The sequence below is a fragment of the Pelodiscus sinensis genome, chromosome 27, assembly GCF_049634645.1.
Source record: "Pelodiscus sinensis isolate JC-2024 chromosome 27, ASM4963464v1, whole genome shotgun sequence".
In the NCBI taxonomy this organism is placed as follows: domain Eukaryota; kingdom Metazoa; phylum Chordata; order Testudines; family Trionychidae; genus Pelodiscus; species Pelodiscus sinensis.
The window spans coordinates 8,900,451-8,927,920 of NC_134737.1; the positions used below are offsets into that span (position 1 = coordinate 8,900,451).

The 27,470-nt window shown below is 52.2% G+C and overlaps 1 long non-coding RNA gene across 1 annotated transcript; it reads left to right on the plus strand.

Annotated features, from left to right (window-relative positions):
• The first annotated feature begins 3,059 nt into the window (after nt 1-3,059).
• Nucleotides 3,060-27,047, plus strand: LOC142820876 (uncharacterized). Its single transcript, XR_012897826.1, has 3 exons — nt 3,060-3,561; nt 8,372-8,492; nt 26,682-27,047. It is a non-coding gene; the product is annotated as an uncharacterized LOC142820876 (long non-coding RNA).
• The last annotated feature ends 423 nt before the right edge of the window (nt 27,048-27,470 follow it).

A 27,470-nucleotide genomic window follows, 5' to 3' on the forward strand; every position in this document is an offset into this window, starting at 1 on the left:
GCTCACCTTGCTGCCTTCAACATTCCCGCCTCCACACCCGGAGGGACCTTGGGAGCAAGGTTTGCAGCAGTTACCCTGCGGGGTGTGTCCTCAGGTCCCTGCTGAACCTGACACCCGCCCAGCTAGCAGCCCTGCCAATGTGGCCTCAACGCACGTATTTTCCGGTCTCGGGCCTTCCTGCCTAGCCACACACTGGCCCTGCTCCTCCGCAGTCAGTCACACACACAGCCCGAGACCAGAAAAGGCTCTGGCGAAGAGCAACACAAATGGTTAAAGGTCTAGAAAACACAACCTCGGAGGCAAGACTGAAGAAATTGGGCTTGTTTAGTTTGGCAAAGAGAAGACTGAGAGGAGACACAGGGGCTCTCAAACTTCATTGCACCCCCAACCCCCTTCTGACAACAAAAATTACTACACAGCGGTGGGGAGGGGGGTACCAAAAACCTGAGCCTGGCCACCCTGGCTGAGGGGACAGTGGGACTCAGACTTTGGCTTCAACCCCAGACTCCAGCAAGTCTAACGCCAACCATGGAGATCTCATTCAAATGGGGTCACAACCAATGGTCCCTCTAATCTTTTCCATCCATGTGCGGATTTTTTCCATCCATGTGTGGAATAATGTTATGTGCACCGAGGCATGTGCGGATGTGCACCACTGGTATAAACAAAAACTTAGCTGCAGGCACTCTGCTAATTTACTGGGTGGTGTCTGAATCCTTATGAGAGGCCACACCACCACACAGCTTACAGGAAACACTGGTTGCAACCCATTTGGGGATCCCGATCTGCAATTAGAGAAGCACAGAGCTACAACATTTCTTAAAAAATCGAGGCAGTACCAGTACAGATGCAAAACTCCTCCTGCCTTTCTGGTAAAAGCTCACGAGACCTCATTGCTTTTTATTCACCTCTCTATGAATATACTAAGGCAGAGACCAGTAGTTTATAGAGAAAATAATTCGGACACAGGTTTGCATTCCACCGATCTTGGCTTCTTCCTGGGCTTGCTTCACTTCCTCAGAGAGGGATGGAGAGATCCCTGTAGCTTTGCCTGGCACCTACAGGCCCCCTAAAGAAGGACACAGATCTCTTTAAGCCTTTCAATCAGGTGACCAAAGACCAATCAATTGGGAAGACTCCAAGTAACCTGCTGCAGTGACTCAAGATGGCAGCTTTCATTTTTGTCATTTTAGAAGGGCTAGTGGTGGCAGCGCTGGGATTTCCCATCTTGCTCAGGAGCTGCTGGACGGCGGCAGGCAGCTTTCAATCCTGGAGGGGCTTTCCTGAAACTTTTCTTTGGGGAAGGGTCTGGTTTGAAATGACCAACACAAAGGGTTCTGATCAACCCAACCCAAGCCCGCTGATGGGGAAGGGGAAAGAAGTGCTGGAGCCAAGGGCTCCTGATTGGCACTCGGGACCTGCAGCTGCTCGGGACCCTTTAAATCACACCTGGAGCATTGTGCTCAGTGCAGCTCTGAGTGCTGGTGCGGGGTCACCCTCCAGACCATGCCCAGGAGGCTGTCGTCTCCCTGGACCTGACCTGATGGATTTGTTATTTTAATTGTCAGTTCACTCACATTTTTGCCATTTTGACTTTTCACCCTGACTGAGGACCGGAAATCTTTCATCACCTTGGGACACCCATGTCCTGCCTAGCTCTCTCGAGTCCCGGTCAGTCCTGGGACTTACCGAGAACACCTTTCCTCCCCAGGAGCCCCTTGCGTCCAACTTCCTTGCAGCTGGCAAACTAGCCAGGCTGTAGCTTCTGCCTCTGCCAATATTTTCAGTCCCTCCACGAGCCCCAATATTGAAATCTCTATGGCGTGGCCGGAGAAGAAACGTCTCACTGTGCTTGGGGGAGGGGAGTTCTGCTGCTTGGATTTTGCTCATTTATTTTGATTGAACCGGAAAGGGATGGAAGAGGGAGATCGCTGCCAGAGGGCTCTCGAGCGGACTGACTTTCAGAAGGCAAGCCAGGAGCTCTGATCCTCGCTGGCTGCAGCCAGCACTGTGTTGTGGCAGAGTGCTTTATTGAGGGACTGGGAAGGAGCCAGCAGCTCAGTGCAAGGCACAGGCAGCTCCGGAGGGCCAGGTTGATACTAGCTGCTCTGATGGCAGGGACTCTAGAAGGAACTGTACAGTCCAAACTCTTTCTGCTGCAGTAACAGCTTCCTCAGGGCCCCCTCTCCTAGGAAGAAAGGACAGCTCACCCCACGGCTGTGCTATAATATGACTGAGAAAGGTGTGTCTTTTCCCCAGGGGGTGTAACAGACTCTTCTCTCTAGGGACAGATATCAAGGGCCGGGCAGTTTCAATTGGCCAGGAGCCTGCCGAGGGCAACTCCAAGGCTCTCTTGTTCACTGCTCTTGGGAGCTGAGAACTCACCAGCTCATTCCCCTTGTGGAGGCGGGTTCAAATTCAAAGCGGAGCCTCGGTAGAACCGATGATGCGGTGGTGGCCCGCATGCGCAGGCGCACTCTGAGGGGAAGAAGAGCTTCCAAAGGCCAACTCCACTGGCTGGAATAAACACAGCGCTCCAGCTCACTTGGCCACGGCCCTTTGGGATTGTGCCGCTCCAAGATTCTCTCATGGAACAAACTTCCTGCTTCTTGCAAGCCTGTCCGGTATTTACTCATTATTTTTATTTTTGTTTTTTTACAGCTGAGGTTAATAAGAACACGCTGGCCCTGCTGGTCCTCCCGACCGTGTCAAACCTCTGCGTGCAGGTGGGGCATGGGGGTGGGAGGGAGGCACTGTCACCATGAACATACCTGTGCCAAGGTTTCAGGAAGGGAGTTAAATGCAGCAGGCAGACTGTCTGGAGGGTCCTCAAAGCAATGACGGGAAGTGGGTTTCTTGAGTCACTGATTATGTTCTAGAACCAAAGGGTTCCAGAATCTTCACCCTGTTCCAGACCCGTTGGCTTGCCTAGAACCAATGGGCTCCATAGCTCTGCCCCTTTCCGTTGTGTTCTAGAACCAACGGGTCCCGGTGCATTTCCCGTGATCTAGAACCTCTGGGTCCCCGCACCTTTGTGATGTTCTAGGGGCAGAGGATTGCGCAGCCTTTATCGTGTTCTAGATGCCATGTTTCAGAGCCTCTACTGGGGGTCTAGAGCTCAACTGTTTGTTTCTAACATGGCCTGTCCGAGTTGGCTTCGGACCAAAAATACCACAGCACTATCAGAGAGGCTCTAAGATCACCAGCCTTGTATAAGCAAAGAGGTGAAAATGCGACGAAGGAGGCCTGAGTTGATGACCTTCACCCCTTCCCTTCTCCCCTCCAATTCCTCAGTCCTGTAGATCTCAGCTGGAAGCAGGCTGTGGACCACCAAAGGTCCAGCCATCTCCTTGGAGAGCTGGATGTGTCTGCCTCTCAATTGCTGCAAGTTGATTGGCCAGAAAACTTGGGATTTGTTTCAGGTTGCAACTGCCCGAGAGGCCTTTTAGAGACTCTTCCGGGACCAATTCATTTCCAGAACACATCCCAGCCTCAGAAAACCCCTCAGAAAGCTGGTCTCTACCTGCAGGTGCCAGATGTTGGTCTCTGGTGGGACAGCAGGTATGTTTTTCTTTCACCTCCTGGGATCAGGCGAGCTGCACTCCTGGGCCAACCCACCCTGCTTACCTGGCTCTTGTAGCTACAGGCAGTGAGGGAGTGTGCACCAAACACCCTAGCCATGCTGTCTTGCCCGGCAGGGATCACAATACAGTCATTCCCAGGCTTGTACAACTCAGGAACGCGCAGCCCCGGGCTGACGGACACCCCAACTGCACAACTGACACTAGAACATAAACTGGCCAGTGTCTCTTATTTTTGTCTAGCGTAGAACTCAGGAAGGTTGTTCCTTCAGCGTCTGGGTGAATTTCCATGCCCGTGAAAGTGCAGGGTGAACAGTCTGGATACTCTGCAAACTCCCCTCATATAGCTCTGCCCATGCACCTGAGTGCACCCCTGCAGCCCTGGGATCCTACACAGCTAAGCCCAATGTTTCCCCATTAATTGCAGCAACTCCTGCAGCGCCCATCCTGGGTTCCCCAGAGCGTTGCCAATGTACCCTGAGCCCAGCTAACAGCACCCCTTGCTCAGCCTGTCCTGGGCTCTCCCAAAGGGCCTTTATACACTGGTAGCAGGCCAGGGAAGCATGTCATGAACCCCGGAGCAGGAGGCCAAGCAAGGGGACCACGCAAGCAGGAGGGGAGCCAGAAGACGACACTTCCTGTCTCTCTGGGCAGGCAGGGACAGCTGTGAAAGACACAGTGAGCAACCTGCACTGTAGATTTTAACTCCATTCCGAGCTTGGTGCCCAAACCATGGCCCTGACCGGAGGGCCAAGGGAATATGCGGAGCGTGCTAGGCTGCAAACAATGCTGGATTGACATCTGGAGCTGCAATAACATTTGCTAGGACCTCAGTTACATGGCTCTGCATCTCCCATGTCCCTGCGTCCCGGTCATAAAAGCAGGCTCTGCTTGGGCTGTGGGGGAGGGAGGAGAGGCTGGAGGGAATGTGGGGCAAAAGCGGGAGAAAGATGCTGCGATCTGCAGGCTGTTTGTTTTTCAGGGCAGGCTCAGGCTTGTCTGGAGCGGGAGGAATTCGTCTCCCTGAAAGAGCCTTGTTTTTCATGGAGGAAATGAGAGAGGGAGCTTTTAATAGGAAATAAAAACACATAAAATACAGAGAAACTGAGACACGGGCCTGGAAAAAAAAAGCCCCGGCCAGCCAGCTCTGTCTCGCCAGCAGCCCGGACACTGCCAGCAATTCCAGCAGCAACTTTGCCATCACTCGCAGCCGAGCTCTCTCTGCCCCCTTTCGTCTCCTTTCCCTTTCTGACCACGAAAAGCACTCCTTGCAGCCTGCAGAACGGGCCGCTCCCGACACAGCAGGGTGCGTGTGTGTTCCTCACGTCCTCTCCTCCCAGGCCGTGTCCACACTCGGGGGTTTTTTCGGGAAAAGTAGCCTTTTCCTGAAAAAACTTCCCCTGCGTCCAGACTCAAGCCGCGTTCTTTCGAAATTATTTCGAAAGAACGCGGCTTTTCTTTCGATGGCGGTAAAGCTCGTTTCACGAGGAAGAACGCCTTCCTTCGAAAGTTCCTCTTTCGAAAGAAGGCGTTCTTCAATGTAAAGAGGCCGTCTTTGAAAGAGAGCATCCAGACTCGCTGGGTGCTCTTTCGAAAAAGCGAATTTCCTCTATCGAAAGATCCGCCTGCTGTCTAGATGCGATCTTTCGAAAGAGGCTCTTTCGAAAGAAGCCTACAGTCTAGACATAGCCCTAGAGCACAGGGAGAGCCTCTGCCCCCGGCCCGCAGATGGGGGACGGGCCCAAAGGGGGCAACTGTCTCAGGGCCCTGGGGCTCTGATACGGCAGCCAGAATCTCAGGCCCTTTAAATCGCCGCTGGGCCGCTGCACGGCGCCACACTAGGGGCTGGTTGCCCCTAGCCCTGCCCCTTCCGCCAGAGGCCCCGCCCCTTTGGAAGCGCAGAGCTGTTCCCCTGCACATGCCCCCCCTGACCTTGTCTGCTTTAACCTCAGCGGCCCCCGAGCTTTGTCTTGTCCTGCACTAACTGGGTAAGAGCATCCCTAGATAGAGACCAGATTCTGCCTAGACCTGGCCCACTGAGAGGAAGGAGGGCCACAAGAGTGTCATATCCAAGACAGCCTCCCGGGATAGGGCAGGGTTCCGTACCTGGAATCTGCAGGGGGTGCCGACTGAACCGTAGCCGCGCTGTTATTGGATGCAGAGGGAGTGCACAGCTCTCCCAGCCAATCAGCACTTCCCATGACCTGGCTTTGCATGCGTGTCACTTTAGTAATACCAGTAGGGAAAAGCCAACACGGAGGGAAGCCAGTGGAATGTGGGAACCCAGCTCATGGACAACGGGAAACAAAATGCCTCATGGGCCACACACAGAGCCCCGATGAGCTGCAGGTAGTTCACCATGGGCCTAATTGCTTGTCTCCATTGACTCGCATGGGATATAAATGCGGACAGTGTTCGAATGAGGGGGCCTGACATTGCTATAAGGAGGCATAGCTCCCCCAAAGTCAAAGGAGCTACCTCTATTTACACCAGCTGTGGACCTGTTCCAGGGTCTGCCCTGCAGCTGGGATGCAATAGGATAAAAAATGCTGTACCCATGGGAGGGGCTCTCTCACCCAAGGCTTGTGGACGACTCCCATTGGAGCCAGTAGAAGTTATTTCTGTGCAATGGGCAAGAAGAATTTAGGTATATGGACTTTTTAAAAAAGGACTTCTCCAAAGAATGATGCCGAAGTAATCAAAACTTATTCTACAACATGGAAAGATCAAAAAAGGGAGGGGGGGGATAGGTATTTGTATCTGGGGGCATAGGTCCTGTGTAAGGTCCAGAGATACCATTTAATCCCTCCTTTATGACATTAGGAAAAACTTCCTAACTGGCAGGGTGGTTAAACACTGGAATAAATTGCCTAGGGAGGTTGTGGAATCTCCATCACTGGAGATATTTAAGAGCAGGTTAGACAGACATCTGTCAGGGATGATCTAGATGGTGCTTGGTCCTGCCGGGAGGGCAGGGGACTGGACTCAATGACGTCTCGAGGTCCCTTCCAGTTCTAGTGTTCTACGATTCTATGATACAGTGCAATGTAGATTTATGCAGTTCTAGACAGAGAGATTAATAGATCTGATAAACTCAAGGGCTTAGTGAATCCCTGAAGATCAGCCCTTCCTTATTATATTATCTCTGATGATGTTAGGGAAGCTCATACTATGATAACTAGCTTCCTATCTGTCTAATCTGTCTAGGCACTTATATTCTTCCTCTCCCGTCACTACGGTACATAAGCTTTCATTTGACACTGCCTTTGATGTCAGACATTTCACTGATTTGTTTTCTGAGCCTCTCCAGAAAATCTAAAGCAATGTAGTTTCTCCTGATGGGTAAAAAAAAACAAAACAGCAGCAGCAGCAAACGATGCCAGAGCAGCTGAAATCAGCTGCGGATAATTCTGAATGTCAAGGCAGTAGTGGTTTCAAGGCAGCAGTGGTTTGGCTATGGGGGTGGAGGATGAAACGGCAGCAGCAAAAGCCCTGTGCTAGCTGAAATGAGGCATGTCCGGGAACAAGGTTCCACCTGGCGCTTGGGACACATTGCTGCCTGAACAGGGATATGCCAGAGTCCACCCCATTCACAACAGTGCTCCATATAATCATGGCACAATGCTCTATCCTTTTTGAAGCTGCCTCGGTCTCAGTCAACCGAGCTCTCCTCAAGCAGCCAAAGGTGCTGTTTATTCTTCTGCTCTGCTGATGAGGATGGTTGAGTAATTCTGGTCTGGTTATGAAAGGCCCACAGAGCAGTCTGCTGCCTAGTCCCTTGGCACTGAGGCTAGAATTAGCTGACCTGCTTTTCCCTCCAGAGTCTATACAATGGCTCTACAATATAGCATCCCAGCATGCCTTGCAGATTGCAGCTTCTCTGCCTGGGATGTGTGTAATACCAGCAGGCGAAACTGAACCTAGGACCTCCGGAGCTTAGTACATGAGCTGGTACAGTCTGAGCTAGAAGCCAGCTGGCTCTCAGCTGTGGCTGTAGCGCAAACTCATTCTCTCTGGGTATGTCTACACTACCCCACTAGTTCGAACTAGCGGGGTAATGTAGGCATACCGCACTTGCAAATGAAGCCCGGGATTTGAATTTCCCGGGCTTCATTTGCATAAGCGGGGAGCCGCCATTTTTAAAACCCCGCTGGTTCGAACCCCGTGCAGCGCGGCTACACGGGGCACGAACTAGGTAGTTCGAACTAGGCTTCCTAGTTCGAACTACCGTTACTCCTCGTGAAATGAGGAGTAACGGTAGTTCAAACTAGGAAGCCTAGTTCGAACTACCTAGTTCGTGCCCCGTGTAGCCACGCTGCACGGGGTTCGAACCAGCGGGGTTTTAAAAATGGCGGCTCCCCGCTTATGCAAATGAAGCCCGGGAAATTCAAATCCCGGGCTTCATTTGCAAGTGCGGTATGCCTACATTACCCTCCTAGTTCGAACTAGGAGGGTGGTGTAGACGTACCCTCTCTCTGTAAGTGGTATAAGTGCCACTACATGCGACAGTGAACCATACCCAGTAGGTGTGTGGGTTACATGTACACTATTACATGCAACCCCCCACTTAGGGTGACTCTAAACCTCTGACTATCGGCAGCTGAAAGTGGAAGACAGGAGTGGATCGCTCAGTAGCTGCTCTGTTCTGTCATCAGAATACAAGGCATACCCTCTTATATTGGATTATACCAATGTGTGAGCCATACCATGGGAGGGAGCATGGGCTATAAAAGCAGAGATAAAGAAGGGACAACATTGAACTGGGGGACAAAATCAAATCTGTATCTTAGATGCCTGTATACAAATGCAAGGAGTATGGAAGGGGAGATACGGCCGGGACGAGATCCGGGGGAGTGGATCCCCAGGAGGGGCAACCGAGGAGCACCCCAGGCACCCCGCACCAGAACCCCGGTAGGCACATGGAGGTCGGCAGTCAGGCCCCAGGCGCCCAGGGAAGGGAGGAAACAGCCCTGGGTAGGGCCCTTGTGGTGCCTGTGGACAGACGCATTTTGGGAGTAAACCCCCTGGTAATTGTGCAGGGGCAATGGTGAGGCCCTGCACTTAGGGTCCCGGGCTGGGACCCAGTGGAGAGGGCAGGCCCTGGTCCCCCTCCCATCCCCCTCTTCCTCACAATCCCCGCAGTCCAGGATACTACGCAAACACGCAATTGTGCCGGTGGGCCAACCAGGCAAAAGCCGGCGGGGCTGGCCCCACGGAGGGGCCAAACCCCGGGCCTAGGACCCAGACACCGAGCCGGGGTGTAGACGGTGGGTCCACTGAATCCCCCCGGCTCGACGGAAAGAGGGTGATCGCACCCAACCTACTGGCCCCGGGACCGGGAATCCCGCCCAGGGGCCAGACCGACGGATGAAGGTGGTCGCTGAACCCCCCCCGCCTGGCCGGCAGAGGGTGATCGCATCCCATGACTCGTCCACAGATGCATTAACAAGATAGAGGGGACATGATAGCAGCTTCCAAGAACCTAAAAGGGTGTTACAAGGAGGAGGGAGAAAAATTGTTCTTCTTGGCCTCTGATAATAGGAGATGAAGCAATGGGCTTAAATTGCAGCAAGGGAGGTTTAGGTTGGACATTAGGAAAAACTTCCTAACTGTCAGGGTGGTTAAACACCGGAATAAATTGTTCAGGGAGGTTGTGGAATCTCCATCACTGGAGATATTTAAGAGTAGATTACACAGATGCCTGTCAGGGATGGTCTGATGGTACTTGGTCCTGCCATAAGTGCAGGGGACTGGACTTGATCTCTCAAGGTCCCTTCCAGTTCTAGTATTCTATGAGTTTATGATTCTGCCAAAGTGTACCAGAGTGGTACTCCTTGCTAAAGTATGGTTGTATGCTAAAGTACTTCCTTCAGTATGTATGGTGAAATACAAATATACTGATATATGGCATTAGATTTAATCAATTGATGTTACAAGCCATGATGGTGCAATGCTTGGGTATGGGGTGGATAGTGTCACATTGATGTACGTTATGTGTCACAATGTAGGCTGGCCTCTGGGCCCAGCAGGCTCTGTTGCATGTTGAAATGCACTACCCTTTACTAAACCAGAACATCCCAGGGAGCAGGTGGCTATGTCAGAGTAGACCCCAAAGAACAACTGCTTCGACTGAAGACCAAGAAAGCCAGCCCAAAATTAGGGTCAAACCTAGCTCCCTGCTGCACGTTATTGGACTGGAGACATATATGATGTGATCAGACAACAATTAGTGACTCAAACCATGGCATAGGTAGCCTTTGGGAAACCTTCTTCGCCCACCGGTGGGATGTTTCTAAATAACTACATCCTCTGATGGAGCCGCTGCTTGGTCCTGTAATATCACAGGGAAGTTCAAAGGCAGGGCATGAGATACATTGGTCTTGGACAGCAAGCATGGTGATAGGAGAGGGATCATAATGTGTAGAACAGGCCCCCATGGGACAGTTGTGGAAATGTGGTTTGAACAATTGCATTGCTTTATGGACTCACAATAAATGAGTTATTAAATCAGAATGAAATGCACATCTGGAGATTGCACTGGGGAGCTCTTGCTTGCATTTATCTCAGACTGGTTAGCATCATTATTACTCCATTGCACACTGCTGTGTCCTTTAGTACACCCAGGTCAGAACTTTCCCAGTGCTTAGCATTGCTGGAGCCAGATTCAGCTTATTCTTATATGGAGATATACCTACCTCCTAGAACTGGAAGGGAGATGTCATTGAGTCCAACCCCTATCCTCATGGCAGGAACAAGCACCATCCCTGACAGATTTGCCCCAGATCCCTAAATGGCCCCCTTAAGGGCTCAACTCACAACCGTGGGTTTAGCAGGCCAATGCTCAAACCACTGAGCTATCCCTCCCCCTATGAGCATCTGAGTATGCTCTCATGTAAGCACCTAAAGAAATAGCTGGAGTTCCCAAAGAGCACAGCTGGAGCTGTTGGGAGCTGAACCCATCTAATATGGCCCTCGTTTTGGGTGCTGAGCATTTGAAAATCTGCCCCCAGGGTGAGTGTGAAGGAAATGAAGCAGCCACTTCATCGAAAACATTTAGCCGAGCTAACTGTACCTGGAAAATGACACACACTTCCCAAATGCCCTGCAACAGCATGCCATCAATCCCATGCAAACATCAGGCGGTGGATTTGTGTCCTAAATTGCTTCAATCTTTTTAAATCAAAGCATGGAGTCGGGGGTAGGAAGATACTTTGCTGAACTTGTCAGCAGGAGTGTCAGCGCAACACAAACTATGGAAGTTCTCGCTCATGATAAATAGAATCAAACTCCTTTTTAAACAGGCACTTGTTAAAGAAAAGAGCTGTAAACTACAGACACAAACAAACAGACTTTTACACAGCTCAAGTTCCAGCTCTCTGTCTCTTGTTTACCAGGCACCACATCCTGTCTGAAAATCTGGGTAGCACACAAAGACATCTAGTGACTGAGTGACATAACTCCACAGACTATTACATGAACTGGCCTCTGTACACAGACTGAGGCTGATCTCTTTGATTTTTCCAGAATCCCGGTTGGGATTGTGGAAAAGATGCTCGTTTTCCCAGGGGCTGTCTATCTGGGGTTTTCATAGGGTTCATCAGAAATCCAGAGTGAATTGTTTCCAGGATATTACATACTTATCTGCTCTAAAATACCAACATTTGTGCCAATTAATTATATACCATTGTGGCGGGGTACCACCCGCCTCCTCTCCCTTTCCCCTGGGGAACAAAGCGTTAACCCCCAGCCCGGGGGCCTAGTCCGCACTCGCAGCAGGCCCAGCGGCCTAGTCCCGCACTGCGGGGTGAGGTAGGGGGGTCCGGGCCCTCCCTCTCCACCGGACCCCAACCCAGGGCCCTGATAGTGGTGGGTGGTTCCCACCACTGGCTCAGCGGGGGGTCCTCCCCCAAAACCTGCTAAGCCCACTGGGGGGGGGGGGTTCCCGGCCCCTTGCCCTGGGTTGCTTCCTACCCCCAATCTGGTAGCCGACAGAGGTCCCACCTGGCGATGCTGGGTTGCCGGCAGCGGCTTCGTCCGACGGGCTTGTCCCTGGGGCAGCGGCACCGGGCGTTCTGCAGCGGGGCGGGTAGCCAACGGGCGTCGGTGTTGGGGGCGGGCTCGCCCCAGAGCTGGTGGTGGCAGCAGCAGCAGCAGCAGCAGCGCCTCCTCCGGCTCTGGATCTGGCGGCAGGTCCGGCGGCGGGCCTGCAGTTTGGGCCAGAGCTCCTGCCTCCCCAGCGTCCTGCCCCAACTGAGCAGCCCAGCAGTCTTTTATAGTGAGGCTGCACTTCGAGCATGCCCAGTAGGGCTGTGGGGGAGGGGCGTGTTCTGCCCAATAAATGGGCTCCCCTTCCTCCTGCTCAGTGCGGGGCAGGTTAGCCCCGTCACAACCACATTGATCTACAAGGAGAAGCCGGACTTGTGGCTCTCACTGGATCTCAGCTTGCTAGGTGAGCGTAGAGAATTGGAAGACACCCCTCTGCATTTTGGGATCGTAAGCTCTGAAGTGCATCTTGAATTTGGTAATGGCAGATCGGGGGACCCAGACATGTTTCTCTCTGCAGCCTGTTCTCGGCTCCTTTCCTCCCTCCCTCTTGGAGGGCTTGCCCTTTGCCCCATTGAAGTAGGGCCAAAGGGAGAAGGGGGCCTGAGAGCATTCCAAGTCCCCTGCAGTGGCACAGCAAGGCGGGCCTACTTTGGTGATGATGTATTATTCACAACTGGGAGCGTTCCTGCGGGATAGTCACCTAATAAAGCATGCATCCTAGGGGTTCCTTCCCCACCCCTGTGCTGATGGCAGCTGGGGCATTGCTTAGCACAATAACAGCCTGCAATGAACATGGTCACAAAAAGCACCTGTGCCAAAATCCCAGCCATACCGGCCTTGCTTTCTGATTGGCAGGTGAATGTCACCCTGTATGGATCCCAGCTCCTGCATGTAGGGCTGGCAAGCCGGCAGCCTCTGCAGATTTCAGGGAGCATCAAAGGAGAGCCCACAGAGCCGGTAACAGGGTACTGCTAAGCTTTGGAATCAACTCCTCAAAGGCAACCTGGTGGGGATCCCTGAAACGGCAGCCTTGTTCCACGGTGGCTGATTGGAGGGGTGATGAGGTCTCTCCACAGGCTGTATTTAACGAGCTCCTTTCAGATCTATGTCACCCGCCGGCACCTCTACCGCCCCCCGCAGGCTAGAGATGTGAAAGGTTAACCGGGGTAAGCCGGAGGCCCTTCCTCGCCCTGCGCCCGCCACAGCTGGGCTGGAACAGCTCCTGCACTGTAGCCGAGGGTTGCTCTGGCCGGCTAGTCAGAGCAGCCGCTGTCCGTGGTGGGCCTGGCCTGCCCCCTCCCCGGCCTGCTGCAGGGGCAATTCCGGCTGGCTGCTTGTCTACGGCGAGAGGGGGTGCTACAGCCCCCCTCCTCACCCATCCCTCCTTTAATCGGTTAACTGGTTAAACATAATGTTTAACGCAATATTCCACTGGTTAACCAGTTAAACGGGATTTTTCATCCCTAGCGCAGGCTCTGGGCTATTAGCTCTGCGGTTCTCTTCTCCTGGGTGGTCTGGGGCTCTCTGTACCGGACTCAGTTCTCCAGTTGCACTAGCAGTGGCCCAGGATCCAGGCAGGACAGGCCTATGTTGGGGACAGATGCCGGAACCAGTCTTGCTTCTTGTAGCCGCAGTTACAGGGGAAAGGCAGAGATGTATGTGGGGTGCCCCCCCGCCAACCACCTGGAGCCTTCTTTGCAGAGGGTCCCTGTGCAGCAGCTCTCCAGGGGACGTCCTGGAAAGGCGCTAGCAGCCACTCCCCTGTCCCCCCATGTGGGGTGGGGGGCCATGCAGCGGGAAGCAGAGTCCTTACCCGGCAGGGTGTCCTCTCTAGTGCCCGCATGTTGCACAGACGTCGACAGGATTTTCCCAGTCGAAAGAGAGCCAAGTGGCCAAGCTGAGGCCATGCCTGGGCCGTGGGGGCATTGCCTCTGCACTGTGGTTGCCAACAGCCACCGAGGGGGAGTTTTGGGCTCCACCTCCCACAGCCACAGTAGCATCCTTCCCTTGACCTAGCTGTGTCTACACAGGGGGTGTGTGTATGTGTAGAACTGTGTAACTACAATGCCAAAGGGGGTGGATTTTTCACATGCCTGAGCGCTGCAGGTACCTCGACCTGCATTTTAAGCACAGACCACTGGGCGGCTTTCAGGGCAGAATGGTGATACCAGGCAAAGCTGTCCCAAACCGCAGGCCTGCTCCAGCAAAGGACAATTCTGAGCCCCCAAGCATGAATGCTGGGTTTTCGTTTTCTGGAAGGGGGGAGAGGAGGCCTGAGAGAGAAGGTGGAAGAAAAACCTACCGCTATTCCGCAGGCATTTTCCCCAACAAAAGCCCCTTCAGTGTCTGTACTCCCAGCCCCTCAGAGGCAGCCAATGGTAACATTTGTGCATGTGGCGCTACAAGGAAATGTGTTTATTTTTCAGCACAGTCACTAAAGCTGGGCAGGCATGGATGGGGGGGCAGGGAGAACTTAGGGCCAGATGCCCAGAGGGTGCAAATCAGCAGAGCTTCATGGATTTCTGTGCCGCACTAGCCCTTTGCCCCAGTTGAGAAACTAGTCCCAGGAGCTTATCTGGCCCTATCACATTCCCGTGACCCCCAGATAATTTCCAAACAAAACACGCGGATACGGTCAGTGGCAAAGCATTTAACTCTTTCAGCGCCTGGCCCTTTTCACCCAACATATTCTCTGAAGTTTAATAGAAGACACTACAGTGGGGCATAGGGAATCAGGTCTCCAGGGTGTTGTTCCTAGCTCTGATGCTGACTGGCTGGGAAGCTTCAGACCAGTCATGGGCACCGCTCAAGATCCCTAGAGGTACGTGCTAACTCCCATTATTCCCTAGTTCAGTGACCCAGTACTGGGTCGGGCGCTGGGTCTCGTTGCTGCAGGGGGATCAGGTGAGTGGCAGGGGGCTAAGGCAGCTCCCTGCCTGTCCTGGCACCACAGACTGCACAGCGCCCCAGAAGTGGCCGCCAACAGGCCTGGCTCCTAGATGTGGGGGGGAGGGGAGAGTGCACAGGACTTCACCCACTGCTCCCGCTCTGAGCACTAGTTCTGCACTCACATTGGCTGGGAATGTGCTGCTGGCTGCTTCTGGGATGCAGCATGGTCTGTGGTGCCAGGAGAAGCAGGAAGCTGCCTTAGCCCCCCTGCTGCACCCCTGACCGGGAGCCACTCAAAGTAAACCCCTCCTTCTCCAGCCCTGACCCCTCGCAAAGCCAGCGCCCCCTCCTACGTTCCAGAGCTCCCATCTTCCGTCCCACCCCGGAGCCCACACTCCAGTCAAACGATGTTAGGTCGTGGCATCAACAATTTTCTTCACCGGGGTCAAGAAAAAAAAAGCTTGAAAACCGCTTCACAAGTTCTAGGGTTGTGTTGGGAGCCAGGTCTCGGGACTGCTTCTTTGGGTGGTCACGCCCCTAGACAAGCACCGAGGTGCAGGAGATGCAGGAACCAGACTTTGCATGCTGCATCCCTGGGATGGGGTAGGCCAGGCTGAGCTATGCCACTCCACAGCTCCCAGGCGCTCCTTCCACCAAATTACAGCCACTAGGGGTCAAGCTTTCACATCTGTTCTCAGTTGTCCTCCGGCACTGGAAAGAGCAACCGCTGGAAACCAAGCCCTGCCTTTATTTTGCTCTCTGGCCTGGGAAAGGCAATGTGGCCCGAGGCCCATGCTACCTCCAGGCCATCATTTCAACAGCATTGCCAAGCCCATGCCTGGTGGGAAGGCCAGGGCTTCTCTGTGACATCCTCGCAGCAGGGAGCCGCGTAGACCAATCTTCCCTCTACTTTTTACATCCACGTGTGGAATAAATGTTGTCATGTGCACAGAGGCATGTGTGGATGTGCACCACACGCAGAAACACATGCTGCCAGCTGTGGGAGGTGGTGGGTGCTCTGCAAATCAGCTGGGTGGCCACCCATGCACTCAGTTTACAGGGAACCCTGGCATCGATGCAGCCACCCCTGGGCAGGCCGTGCTTCTCTGTGCAGGTCCTATGACAATGACTTGAGAGGAAACCAGCCACAGAAAGCACAGGCGCTAGAACGAGGCGCTGCCGCATGGGCCTGGCATTCCAGCAAGATGCTTCAGTTCCCAACCCTGCCACCGCTCTTGTGTGTGGCCTTGGGAAAGTCACTTCCCCTCTCTGTGCATTGGTTCCCCATCTGAGAATAGCCCCTCTGAGACCGGGAAGCCTCCTTGTGCCCAGGGCCGGCCCACAACATTTTGGCACTTGAGGCGGGGAGCTCAATGACGCCCCCATGCTCCCTCACTTGGGCCAAAACTTGGAAAGGTTTCTTGTGCTTAGTGTTGTCAGATGATTGAAACAAAAATACCGAACACCCTCCCACCGCCCGCCCAAAAAAACGCCAAAAAATTCTGTTGAAGGGGGGAAGACCAAAGTTGTCGAGAAAAAAGGACTCCAACAACTTATTAAGCCAAAAAAAAAAAATTAAAATAAAACAGCATTAAAACAGCATGTGAGTGCAGGGATAGGAACAGGGGAGTCATTTCTTCCCCTTGATCTTTTTGCCAGCAGCCATTTTGTGCCCGCAGCCTTGCAGAACCACATAAGCATGAGGGCTGGGGTTGGGCTGAGGGTGTTGGGGACCAGTGGGGCTCGGGCGGGAGAAGGAGGCCAGATGCTAAGTGTTTCGTAGGGTTGCCAGGTGCCCGGCATTTTTGCCTCCTGTCCGGGGAAAAATTCAGAAAATATCGGACGTCTCAAGTGTCCGGAATTCTCTGAATTTTTTTTACCGGATAGGAAGCAAAAATACTGGACTGTCCAGGTGAATACTGGACACCTGTCAACCCTACCGAACCATCCTACGGCTCTGGTCATACACAGACTAAATAACTGGCTCAAGGTCACAGAACCAGACACTGAATTTAATTCTCCTGAATCCCAGGGTAAGGCCTTTCCCACAGTACCCTGAGACTCGCCTGACCGGTCACAACTAACCCCCACAGAGCAAACGGTGAATACTCCTGAGGAAATACATTGTAGCAAAAAGTGCATTGAATAATTTCGAACCATCAATGGACATTGCTGTCTGCTCAAGGAATATTCCCTGGCCAGCAAAAGAGATTTGCTGGATGTATGAAATTATCCATTGTGGATTATTCTCCTAACTTCGCTATTTTATCACGGCGCTTTCAGAACAGTAGCCTTATCATCACGAGTCACTGAATCACAATTATCACCCCTGTGCTCAGAGGAAAATCAAAAGACTCCTCTTGTCCCTTGACTTTAAAAGACCCTTGACTGAGAAGACCCGATGTGGATTCTTGGAAAGAGAGAGTTTACTGGGTCACTCTCTCTGGCTTGGGGGGTGGGTGAGAGGAAAAGGACAAAAAGGCTGGGAGCAAGGGGTTGGCCAGCCACGTTTGGAATCACAGCTGGGAACCCACAAGTCAGCAGAAAGAGAGTGTTTTCCTAAACACAGCCAGAGGAGCTGAGTAGAACTAACACACCAAATAAAGAACCTTTGTGAGCAAAGGAGAGAGAGAGAGAGAGAGAGTGAGAGAGAGAGCAGGCAGTGTCTTTGAGATGGTGTTCAAATACACAGAGAAATGCAGCATTTGCTAAATATAGAGGAAATGAAATACCACAAATATTTCTGTGCCATGGTTTTTTTTCTTAGAAAATGTCACCGATCTGGGCTTGAAGATAGGGAAAGAGATGTTAATTAGTAGGGAGACAGCTCACATGTCTCAAAGCCCCCTGTGCAAATTAAACAGCTACCCATGATACAGATCCTGGCATTATACGAGGAAGGATTATTGTCCCCATTTTCTCGGAGGGGAAACTGAGGCAACAGGAGCAGCAACATGTCCAGGATCACAGAGGAATTTTATATCAACACAAGACAAGATCTGTTATTTTCCCAGCTGAGAGCAGGGCCCTGTTGTCCTAGGTGCAATACATACTCCTAACAATAAGACACAACATCTTGCCTGGAAGATCTTCAATCTATAGACAAGACAGACAAAGGTGTGTTTACAGTCTCCATTTTACTTCAGCTGTGTCCCTCCAGGGAAGATCAATAAACATATTACGGAGGTTGCTTTTCTCATTTCTTTTGTCCTGGAGCATCATGAGGCTTCTGAAATGCCCAATAAATATTATTGTTCTCTTTGGGCTACTTAATTGGTTTTCATCCATGCAATCCAGTCCACAGGGTCTGGCTGGAGATGCAGATTGGTGGTTCGCGCCTGTTCCATGGGAGAATTTCTTTAACTTTTCCCGTTGGAGTTATAGACCTGCAACAGAATTGGGATTTGGCAATGCATTATTGATGCCTTTCGCATTCGTGATCATTTATTGATGAAACGTTCCTTTTTCTTAGAAATGAAGCATCTGTTTATTGTTATTGTCAGCTGGTGTTTCCAAGGGACTCTCACAGCCCCAGCTCCAAGCCAGTGAATGGTGGATGCTTGACTCTCGTACCCTCTTTGAAAATCCCAGCCATTATGAGGACAATGCCACCGAGACAGCCCAATGAAAACCAAGGCCCAGTTGTTTTAGGATAACATCTACTAGCTCCCATTATAGAGCCACCTCCCACTCTGCCAAGTGCTGTACAGACACAGAACAAAAAGGCAGTCCCTGTCCATGTGCTAGGTGCTGTACATCTATATTGTAAGAGACACAAAAGCTTGTAGTCTAAGGCCTTGTGTACACTGGGGGCAGCCTGTACAGTATACAGAGCTCCAGGTGGCAGTGAAAGAGAGGCTGCATCCTCCCCAACGTGCGCAGCTACCTGCGGCAGTGAAAATCTCTGGTAGTGGGACGCTAAAAAAATTGCTATGTAGCTGTGGAAATTTTGCTTGGATACGAAGAGAACTGTGGAGGGTACATACCCTGGGTCTAGCATATCTCTACTCCCCTGTGCCATACCTGACCATACGATTATCATTCCCATTTGACAGAGGTGGAACTGAGACCCAGAGGCATTAAGTAACCTGACCAAGGTCATTTAGGACGTCTGTGGCAGAGCCGAGAGTTGACCCTCCATCTCTTGAATTCCAGGCCAGTGTCTTTACCCAGCGCTCATCCTTCTCTTAATGGGGTTGTGACGCTGGGAGATTAAGTTCCAGCTCCTGCCAAGATCCCCGTGTCTCAAGTGAGCACTGACAAATGCACAGCTGGAGTCAGCCTGGCTCCCCTGGGTGTCAGTGTTGTGAAAAGCCGTATTCGAATGATAAGAACGTGTTTAGTGTTTCAACTGTATTGAACATTTATAAGTTGCTGCCGGTCTTCATCTCCCTTATGGCATCTGTAGCCCATATTGAGAGGTCGTATTATGAGTCTCTTTTGACTAACGAATCGCCAGAAAGGAGAGAGAGAACATCTTTGAGGGGCAATGAGATGTTGAGGGTTTGTTCATTCTTTTCCTGTTGAGTTCCCAGTGGGATATTCTCCCATGTGCATGGGTACAACTGCAGGATGATGCCTCCCTCCAGAAAACAGAGGTGAGACCTGAGATCCTTGCTGGAAGAGTGAGCCACGGGCTCTGATTCTCTCTGCCCTAAAAGAGGAAGGGACAAAAGTAGACTGAGGCTCCTTTGCATCCTGGGCAGGGGCCCTGCTGCCCCCTGGTGTCATTTAGAAGGGCTGCTCTCCAACAAAAGATGTCATGCCTTGCCAAAAGGAAAGGGCCATCAATACCAGATGGACTATTGTGGGACACTGCAGCTGGAATTTCCTCACCATCAACAAGAGGACAAAAGACTTTTGTTGTCCTGCTCCCCCCGCCCCCAGATGAGCCTTGCACCTGGCCTCCTCCCATCAGCTGAGTTTCTCAGCATGGGGCAGGAAGCAAATAAAATCCCCAAACAAAAGGGACTTGGGATCTCTGTCCTGCTTGGACTCTGGGGGTGCAAAGCATTTCGAAGCATAAACAAGAGAACCCCTGCTGCTGAGCCTGGGTTAACCCTGACCTATGGGATTGCTGCATATAAAAGCTTCTATTCCCCTTTGAAATGCACCACTGTAAGACACATGCATCTGTGTAACCATGTAAGTAACTCTCATTTCTTTTACCTAGTGAATAAATCTTTAGCAGTTCATGACAGGATTGGCTTCAAGCCATGTCTCTTGTGTTAGTTCTAAGGTGCAATCGAGCTGGGGCGACAGATCCTTAGGAAATTGGGACATCCTGAATATTGCTGAGAGTTGTGGTGCAAGCAATCAGCAGCAGGAGTGGCCCGAGGCAGGCTGTGGCAGCTGGCGCCCCAGGCGGAACGCGGGATTGGCGCCCCCGCCTGCACGGCCGTCAATGGAGCGACATCATCATCGAGCGCCCCGTGCACCCCGTGATGTCATCATCGGGCACCCCGTTGAAGGCAGCACCCTAGGCGACGGCCAAGTTAGCCTATAGTCACAGGCCGCCCCGGATCATCAGCTGTCACGTTGGTGGCAAGATAGCTGGGATTGGGAGTGCCAAGGGGACTGTCTGTGACTCCGAGTTAAGACTCCTAGAGCAGTGGAGGAATTTAGATTTGATAATGGGATGGTGAGATCTTCGTCCTCACAGCTGATTTGTAGGTTATGTCCCAGTTCCTCCCTAAGGTTGGTACTCATGCTCTTAAGTTACTGCAAGCCCCGTTACAACTATCCTGAAACTAACCCGTGTGGATCTGTCCACTACAAACAATTTCCTGCAGTCGGGGTAGCTCCATGCACTTCTGTCTGGGTCCTATCGCTGAACAAAGTTTCTGCAACAGCTGAGTCTGGCTGGGCAGCGCCAAGGATTCAGAGAGCAAAGTTTATCCGGCCTTGCCCCCAAGCATTCCATTTTGCCTCTGTGTATGTATCGCTCTGGAACCGTCCCGTGATCCCTCCATAGGTTAATAAGATCCATTTCCCTGGCGACCACTCGGCTGGGAAAACACTTGCAGGGATGAAGACCCAGCATCCTTCAATGAGCTGAGAACGGCATGTTGACAGAGCAGCCTGTGCTATTCTTTACCGCCCATTAACTCCATTTGGGCTCTAGAGACGCTCTTTCTGTCTCGCACAAGACAGCCAAGACTGAGCACAAGGGAAACGTACGGGCCTGAGACGGGAAGAAAATAGCCGAGCTGTATCTGAAACAGTTTCCTGGCTGCAATTTCTGTGCAATGTGACTTTTATTACCAGCCATAGAGAACCTAGGGAGCCAAAGAGACCCAGTGTTTTCAGACCCGTGCGGCAGCATCTCTCTCATTCTTTCGGGGAAAGAAGAAAAATTACATGCTTTATATTCCGGCAGCCCCACCCTTTCCCTCACATAAAGCAGCAGCCCCTGGACCGGCAGAGAGCTGCCTTTTATTAGCAGGCTGAAGAGGGATCTAAAGTATTAACAGGAGTAAAAAGGAATCCCTTTCCCAGCAACTCCAGAGAGGCGAGCGTCGGGTGTTGTGCAGCAAGGGGACTGGTGGAGGGGTGCAGAGATGTTTGCATGGAGGCCGTGCTCCTGCAGGAAGAGATCACCCACCCTAGGCCAGGCCTGCCTCTTTCCCTGGCCAGAAGGTTGGCATTCACAACCACCGTAGAGGGGCCAGATTGTCCACGTGCCTCCCGCTGCAGTTCCCAATGGAGCCTGCAGGGGGCGGAATTCTCCGTGGTTCTCCATGTGAGGTGCCACTGTAGTAGGCAGCACCATGAGGAACCCTGCTGATCCCTGGGCTGGTGAAGAGAGGCACCCAGAGGAGCTCAGAGGGAGGGAGGGGAGGAGAGTGGAGTTGTCCTTGGTGGGGCAATGAAATGTTAATGCTTTTCCTGTCGAGCCCCCGGTGGGGTGTTCTCCCCTGTGCCTGGGCACGGCTGCTGCCCTCCAGCAAGCAAAGGTGGGGCCAGATCCTGGGTCTCCGGCTGGAAGGGAGAGTGAAGGGATCTGATTCTCCCTGCCCTGACAGGAGAGGGGACAAAAGCGGATTAAGGCTCCTTTGCTTTCCCCATACTCTGTGACCGGGCCCTGCTGCCCCCTGGTGTAATTTAGAGCAATCTAGCAGCTGCTCTAACTCCCCGCCCCGTCCCAGCAAGCTGTGAACAGACACAGTGAACTCCAGCCACCATCCCGATCCAACGCCCTCCCTCACCAGGGACTCGGGCCATGAGAGCCCTTCCCCCAGCTCTCCCATAGCCAGGTGTTTCCAGGAGATAATCTCACCCCTGTTAAGGCCCCTTTAGATTGGCAGGGAGACTCCACATGAGGAGCCGACTCCCATGCCTTGGCCTCTGGCGCAAAGGAATCAGCTTCACCCATCGGCAGCATTGGCTCAGCCCTGCAACCTTTTGCAAGCCATTCAAATCCCTGCGGGAGGCTATTAGAAATCCTGCCCTGGCTCTCTGGGGAAGTGAAGGCGTGTGTCCTTTCCTCCCCATGCTCTTGCAGGGTGCTCCCGCAGAAGCTGTGTCTCAGCGATGGGAAATGCTTTGGGAGCCCCACCGGATGAAAGGTGTTAGGGCAGGGATGGGCAACCATAAATAGTGGGTGGGCTGCATGTGTGGCCCCTCCTTCACCTCAGTGGGCTGCAGCAGCCGTGGCCAACTGGGTTCCACCTGTGGTCTACAGACCCTCTGTCTGCTCCCCCTCCCCATACACTGGGACACTGCAGCCCCCGCACTTACCTGCTCCTCCCCCTTCCCCTCCCTCCCCACACTTTTGGCGTGTGCAAAGCAGACGATTTGCGTTCTGTCCCCACTCCTCCCCCTGCCTCCCAGAGCTGGAACACTGCAAACAGCTGATTCACAGCATTCCAGCTCTGGGAGGGAGGGGGAGAAGCAGCGACCTAGCACGAATCAGGTGATTTGCGGCTCCTCCAAAAGTGCTGGGAGGGAGGGGCAGGCGTAGGAAGTGCGGGGCTCCGGGGCCTCAGTGCGCCAGAGGCCTGTGAGGGCAAAGGGCATCCAGGGAGTCCATGGGCCACAGGTGGAGCCCCTGTGGGCTGCATGCAGCCTGCAGGCTGCCCACCACTGTGCTAGGGACAAGTCGTGTCTCAAGGCACAGCAATATGGCTGTAAGTGGGCGTGTTACCCAATAGAGAGAGCTGGGGGGGTGGAACTAGAACCCACAACGCCCCTTTGCCAGGCACCAAGAATGCACACCAGATTCCTGCAAAGCTTTATTTTGTATAATACCCACAATTCCTGTCCCTGGGGCCTCTTCGCAGGCTGCAGAAAAATCCAGCCTCCTCTCCGGCCACAGTTAACAGTTCTGCCAGCATCCCAGGGACTGACTCGGTTTGTTAATCCTGCTGGAGCTGCCCTTGTCCCCCATAAGCCTAGCTGGGCCCTGCGAGGTGAGGAACATCCCTTTGGAGCACCTACATGTGGAACCTGGTTTGCCAACTGGACTGCCCCTCCCTTCTGATCAGCTGTTAACAATGCAGGGCAGGTACATACACTGCAGGGGATCCACTGCTGATTGAATGCTGTGCTGCTTCATGCCTAGCTAGGACCATTTACCAACCACGTTCTGTCCCTGATCTTTGGCAAGGGGGAGTCAGAATCCCAGAGAGAAAGGTTGAGCTTTGATCTCTGTAACAGACCAAACTGGATCCAAAATTCTGAGCTGTGGGGGGCTCCAACGTCCAAGCAGAATTTTCCAACCCTGGGCACTATCTCTGTTACACCTGCCATAACACCCCCCATCTGGGCATCAGCCCATGCACCAAAGAGCAGCATCAAGCATGGTGGAGGAGTAACCAACTCCCTGCCTCTTTATTAAAGGGCTGCTGCAGGAATACAGCACGGCTAGCATAGAATCATAGCACACTAGAACTGGAAGGGCCCTTGAGAGGGCATCAAGTCCAGTTCTCTGCCCTCACGGCAGGACCAAGCACTGTCTAGAGTAGACCATCCCTGACAGGTGTCTGTAACCTGCTCTTAAACATCTCCAGTGATGGAGATTCCACAACCTCCCTAGGCAATTTATTCCCGTGCTTAACCAGCCTGACAGGACGTTTTTCCTAATGTCCAACCTAAACCTCCCTTGATGCAATTTAACCTCATCGCTTCTTGTCCTAGTATCAGAGACCAAGAAGAACAATTTTTCTCCCTCCTCCTTGTAACACCCTTTTAGGTACCGGTACTTGAAAACCGCTATCAGGTCCTTTCTCAGTCCTCCCTTTTCCAAATTTTCCCAAATGGGACCAAATGGTCCGTTGTTGATGAGGTTCAACAAGGACAAGTACAGAGTCCTGTACTTGGGACGGAAGAATCCCAAGCATTGTTACAGACTGGCTAAGCAGCAGTTTGGGAGAAAAGGACCTGGGGATTACAGTGGATGAGAAGCTGGATATGAGTCAACATGGTGCCCTTGTAGCCAAGAAAGCTAATGGCATATTAGGTTGCATTAGGAGGAGCATTGCCAGCAGATCTAGAAAAGTGATTATTCCCCTTTATTCGGCACTGGTGAGGCTACATTTGGAGTATTGCGTCCAGTTCTCAGCCCCCCACTACAGAAAGGATGTGGACACGTTGGCGAGGGTACAGCGGAGGGCAACCAAAATGATGAGGGGGCTGGAGCACACCACCTACGAGAAGATGCTGAGGGATTTGGGGCTTGCTTAGTCTGCAGAAGAGAAGAGTGAGGGGGGATTTGATAGCAGCCTTCAACTACCTGAAGGAGGGTTCCAAAGAGAATGGAGAGCAGTTGTTCTCAGTGGTGATGGGCGGCAGAATGAGGAGCAATGGTCTCAAGTTGCAGTGGGGGACGTCTTGGTTGGATATTAGGAAAAACTATTTCTCTTTGAGGAGGGTCTCTTCCAGCCCTAGAATTCTATGATTCTATGATTCCCTTACTCCTCATGAAGAGCAGGAGTAGAGGCACTGAGCAGGGGTGGAGGTACCCTCTGAATTCGACTTAGGGGGTCTATACTAGGGGGTCTATACTAGACCCACTAAATCAAACCAGGGAAGATCGATCACAGGAGCATCGATCTTCCATGTTGTGTAGACATGCCCTTGGTGGAGTTGACTGACTTAGAGGCTTCATAGGGGTAACCGAGTTAGTCTGTAAGGGGAAAAACTTAAAAAACAACAAATAGTCGAGCAGCACCTTAAAGACTAACAAAACATGTAGCTGGTATCACGAGCCTTAGTGGGCAAAACCCAGCTTCTTCAGATGACTTAGAGGGTTCACTGTGAAATCTTTGGAGGCAAGGTGCTCCGCTCTCTTATCTAGTCTCTCTCTCCGTGTCTCCTGAGAGGAACAGTGACACTGTCTCTGCCTGACTACAGCAGCGGGCTCAGAGCCTAGCCACCCCCCCTCAAGACTCAGCTCCCTCCCTAGGAACGTTTGGCAAGGAGCCGAGCCCTCTGCTGCTGCTGGAACCCTTCCAAAGCTTGGCTGTGCGGAGTCTATTTCATTCTTTGATTGTTTTCCTTAAAGGCAGAGAAATAACTCATCTCAGCAGGGGCGTAGATCTCCCAGGGACATCCAACCTACAATACATTTAATTGAAGTACATTACACATTACACAGGTACGAGCGAGGCGGCGGCTTCTCTGGGCCCCTGAGCAAGGTGGGGGCAAGGAGGCGGCTACGGCAGAAAGCCGGGCGGCGGAGCCAGGCCGCATGGAATTGTAATGGCTTTCCCAGAGACGCTGTCCTTCATTTCATATTTCAGACACTTTTGGAGGGAGGGGGGGACCACCCTGCGCACCATCTGGGAAACCAGTTCTGGGCCGTGACCTGCCCAATCTCTCCCTGAAGGTAGGTAGGATTTATTTCAAAGGACGGGACGCTGGGAAAGCTAGTATGGATTGGAAGAAGTGCTAAAATGTTCCACAGGGTCCTCCGCTGCCTATCAACATGGCTTAGAGAGAGCAGGCCACCTGCGAAGAGAGCCGAGCTAGCATAGAAAGCCTGTGTACCTGCTGGAAAGGGGGAGATCTACCTGCAATGAAGTGCCGGCGGGTATCAAGTATGTTACCCTTCAGCTCAGAAACCCTGGATTGTTTTAAGAGGGGATCTACATTCTGCCCTTAATACTACGCATCTCCGTATGCACCTCGTACCCTAAACGGTTGCTGTGCACTATTAAACCGCTGATTCGTTCCACCCCAGAAGCGGCTGCATCTCAGGAAGAGCTGGAGCGATTCCTGTGTACTATATGTCACTAAGGATATGTCTAGACTACATGCCTCTGTCGACAGAGGCATGTAAAATAGGCTACCCGACATAGTCAATGAAGCGGGGATTTAAATATCCCCGGCTTCATTAAAATAAAAATGGCTGCTGCGCTGTGCCGGATCAGCTGATTGCCGGCACAGCGCACGAGTCAAGATGCAGATCGGTTGACAAGAGAAGCCTTTGTCGACCGCTCTTGTAAACCTCATTCCACGAGGCATAAGGGAGCAGTCGACAAAGGCTTCCCCTGTCGACCAATCTGCATTTTGACTCGCGTGCTGTGCTGGCAATCAGCTGATCCGGCACAGCGTGGCAGCCACTTTTATTTTAATGAAGCCGGGGATATTTAAATCCCCGCTTCATTGACTATGTCGGGTAGCCTATTTTACATGCCTCTGCTGACAGAGGCATGTAGTCTAGACATACCCCAAGTGCCTGGCTGTCTAAAAAGAGGGCTTTTGTGCCCTGTAGAACACACTGAAGCTGAGCAAAGCAGACAGCTGTGAACACATGGCAGTAATGCTTTATGTTCTGCATTGGCTACCTGTTAGCATGCAGGCGCAGTTCGGGGTGTCCGATACAGCAGCATAGTCGATCTGTGGAACTCCTTGCTTGAGGAGGTTGTGAAGGCTAGGACTATAACAGGGTTTAAAAGAGAACTAGATAAATTCATGGAGGTTAAGTCCATTAATGGCTATTAGCCAGTATGGATAAGGTATGGTGTCCCTAGCCTCTGTTGTCAGAAGGTGGAGATGGATGGCAGGAGAGAGGTCGCTTGATCATTACCTGTTCGATTCACTCCCTCTGGGACACCTGGTATTGGCCACTGTTGGTAGACAGGATACTGGGCTGGATGGACCTTTGGTCTGACCCAGTATGGCCGTTCGTATGTTCTTATGCTGATTGTCCTCTGTCCCCAGGGCAGAAAAGAACGGCAACGGGATCGGAGAAATCCTGGTACCTGCTAGTGCACTCGATCAAGGAACATTTTGCAATGCCTGTGGACTAGAGCTGGCGTGTGTGTTCAGTCCCCGTCTGACTCTGATGACCCAGAACCGCGGAATCTCTCCCTTTAGAGAACATATGCACTAATACATCCCGTGGTACTGCACAGTGGAAGAGAAAAGCTCATTTTCTTCACGGCTGGAAGCTTATCTCCCGACCACAGGTGTTTCTATTAGCAGCCACCACTGTCATTTCTAAACATTAAAAGTCAATTGGGTCTGACAGCTGTCCATTGCAGACTGTCCAATGTATCAGTAGCACACAGTAGCTGAAGAACAACAGGAGCTCCTACAAGATTTCCTCTCAAATCCAAAGGATCACTTTTAAAATGGGAAGCAGGATCACCAAGGGGCATGTGGCGCATAAGTGACAGGGGAGAGTGGGTGCAGGGAGACTAGGAGGGGGTAAGGGAGGACACTCCATTTAGTAACTGAAATTTGGTGGGGGCACAAGGAGCTGGCGCATCTCTCAAGTGCTACCACACATCACCTATGAGGCAGAGCGTTTAAGTATAAACCACAGAATGTCACTCAGGTGATAGGGGGCCCCAAGGGGATATGATAGAGGTCTTAGAAATTAGGAGACTAAGGGGTGGATAGGATAGAGGCCTATAAAATCATGACTGTTGTAGGAAAAGTGAATAAGGAGAAGTTATTTACTTGTTCCCACAATATAAGAACTTAGGATCACCAAATGAAATTAAT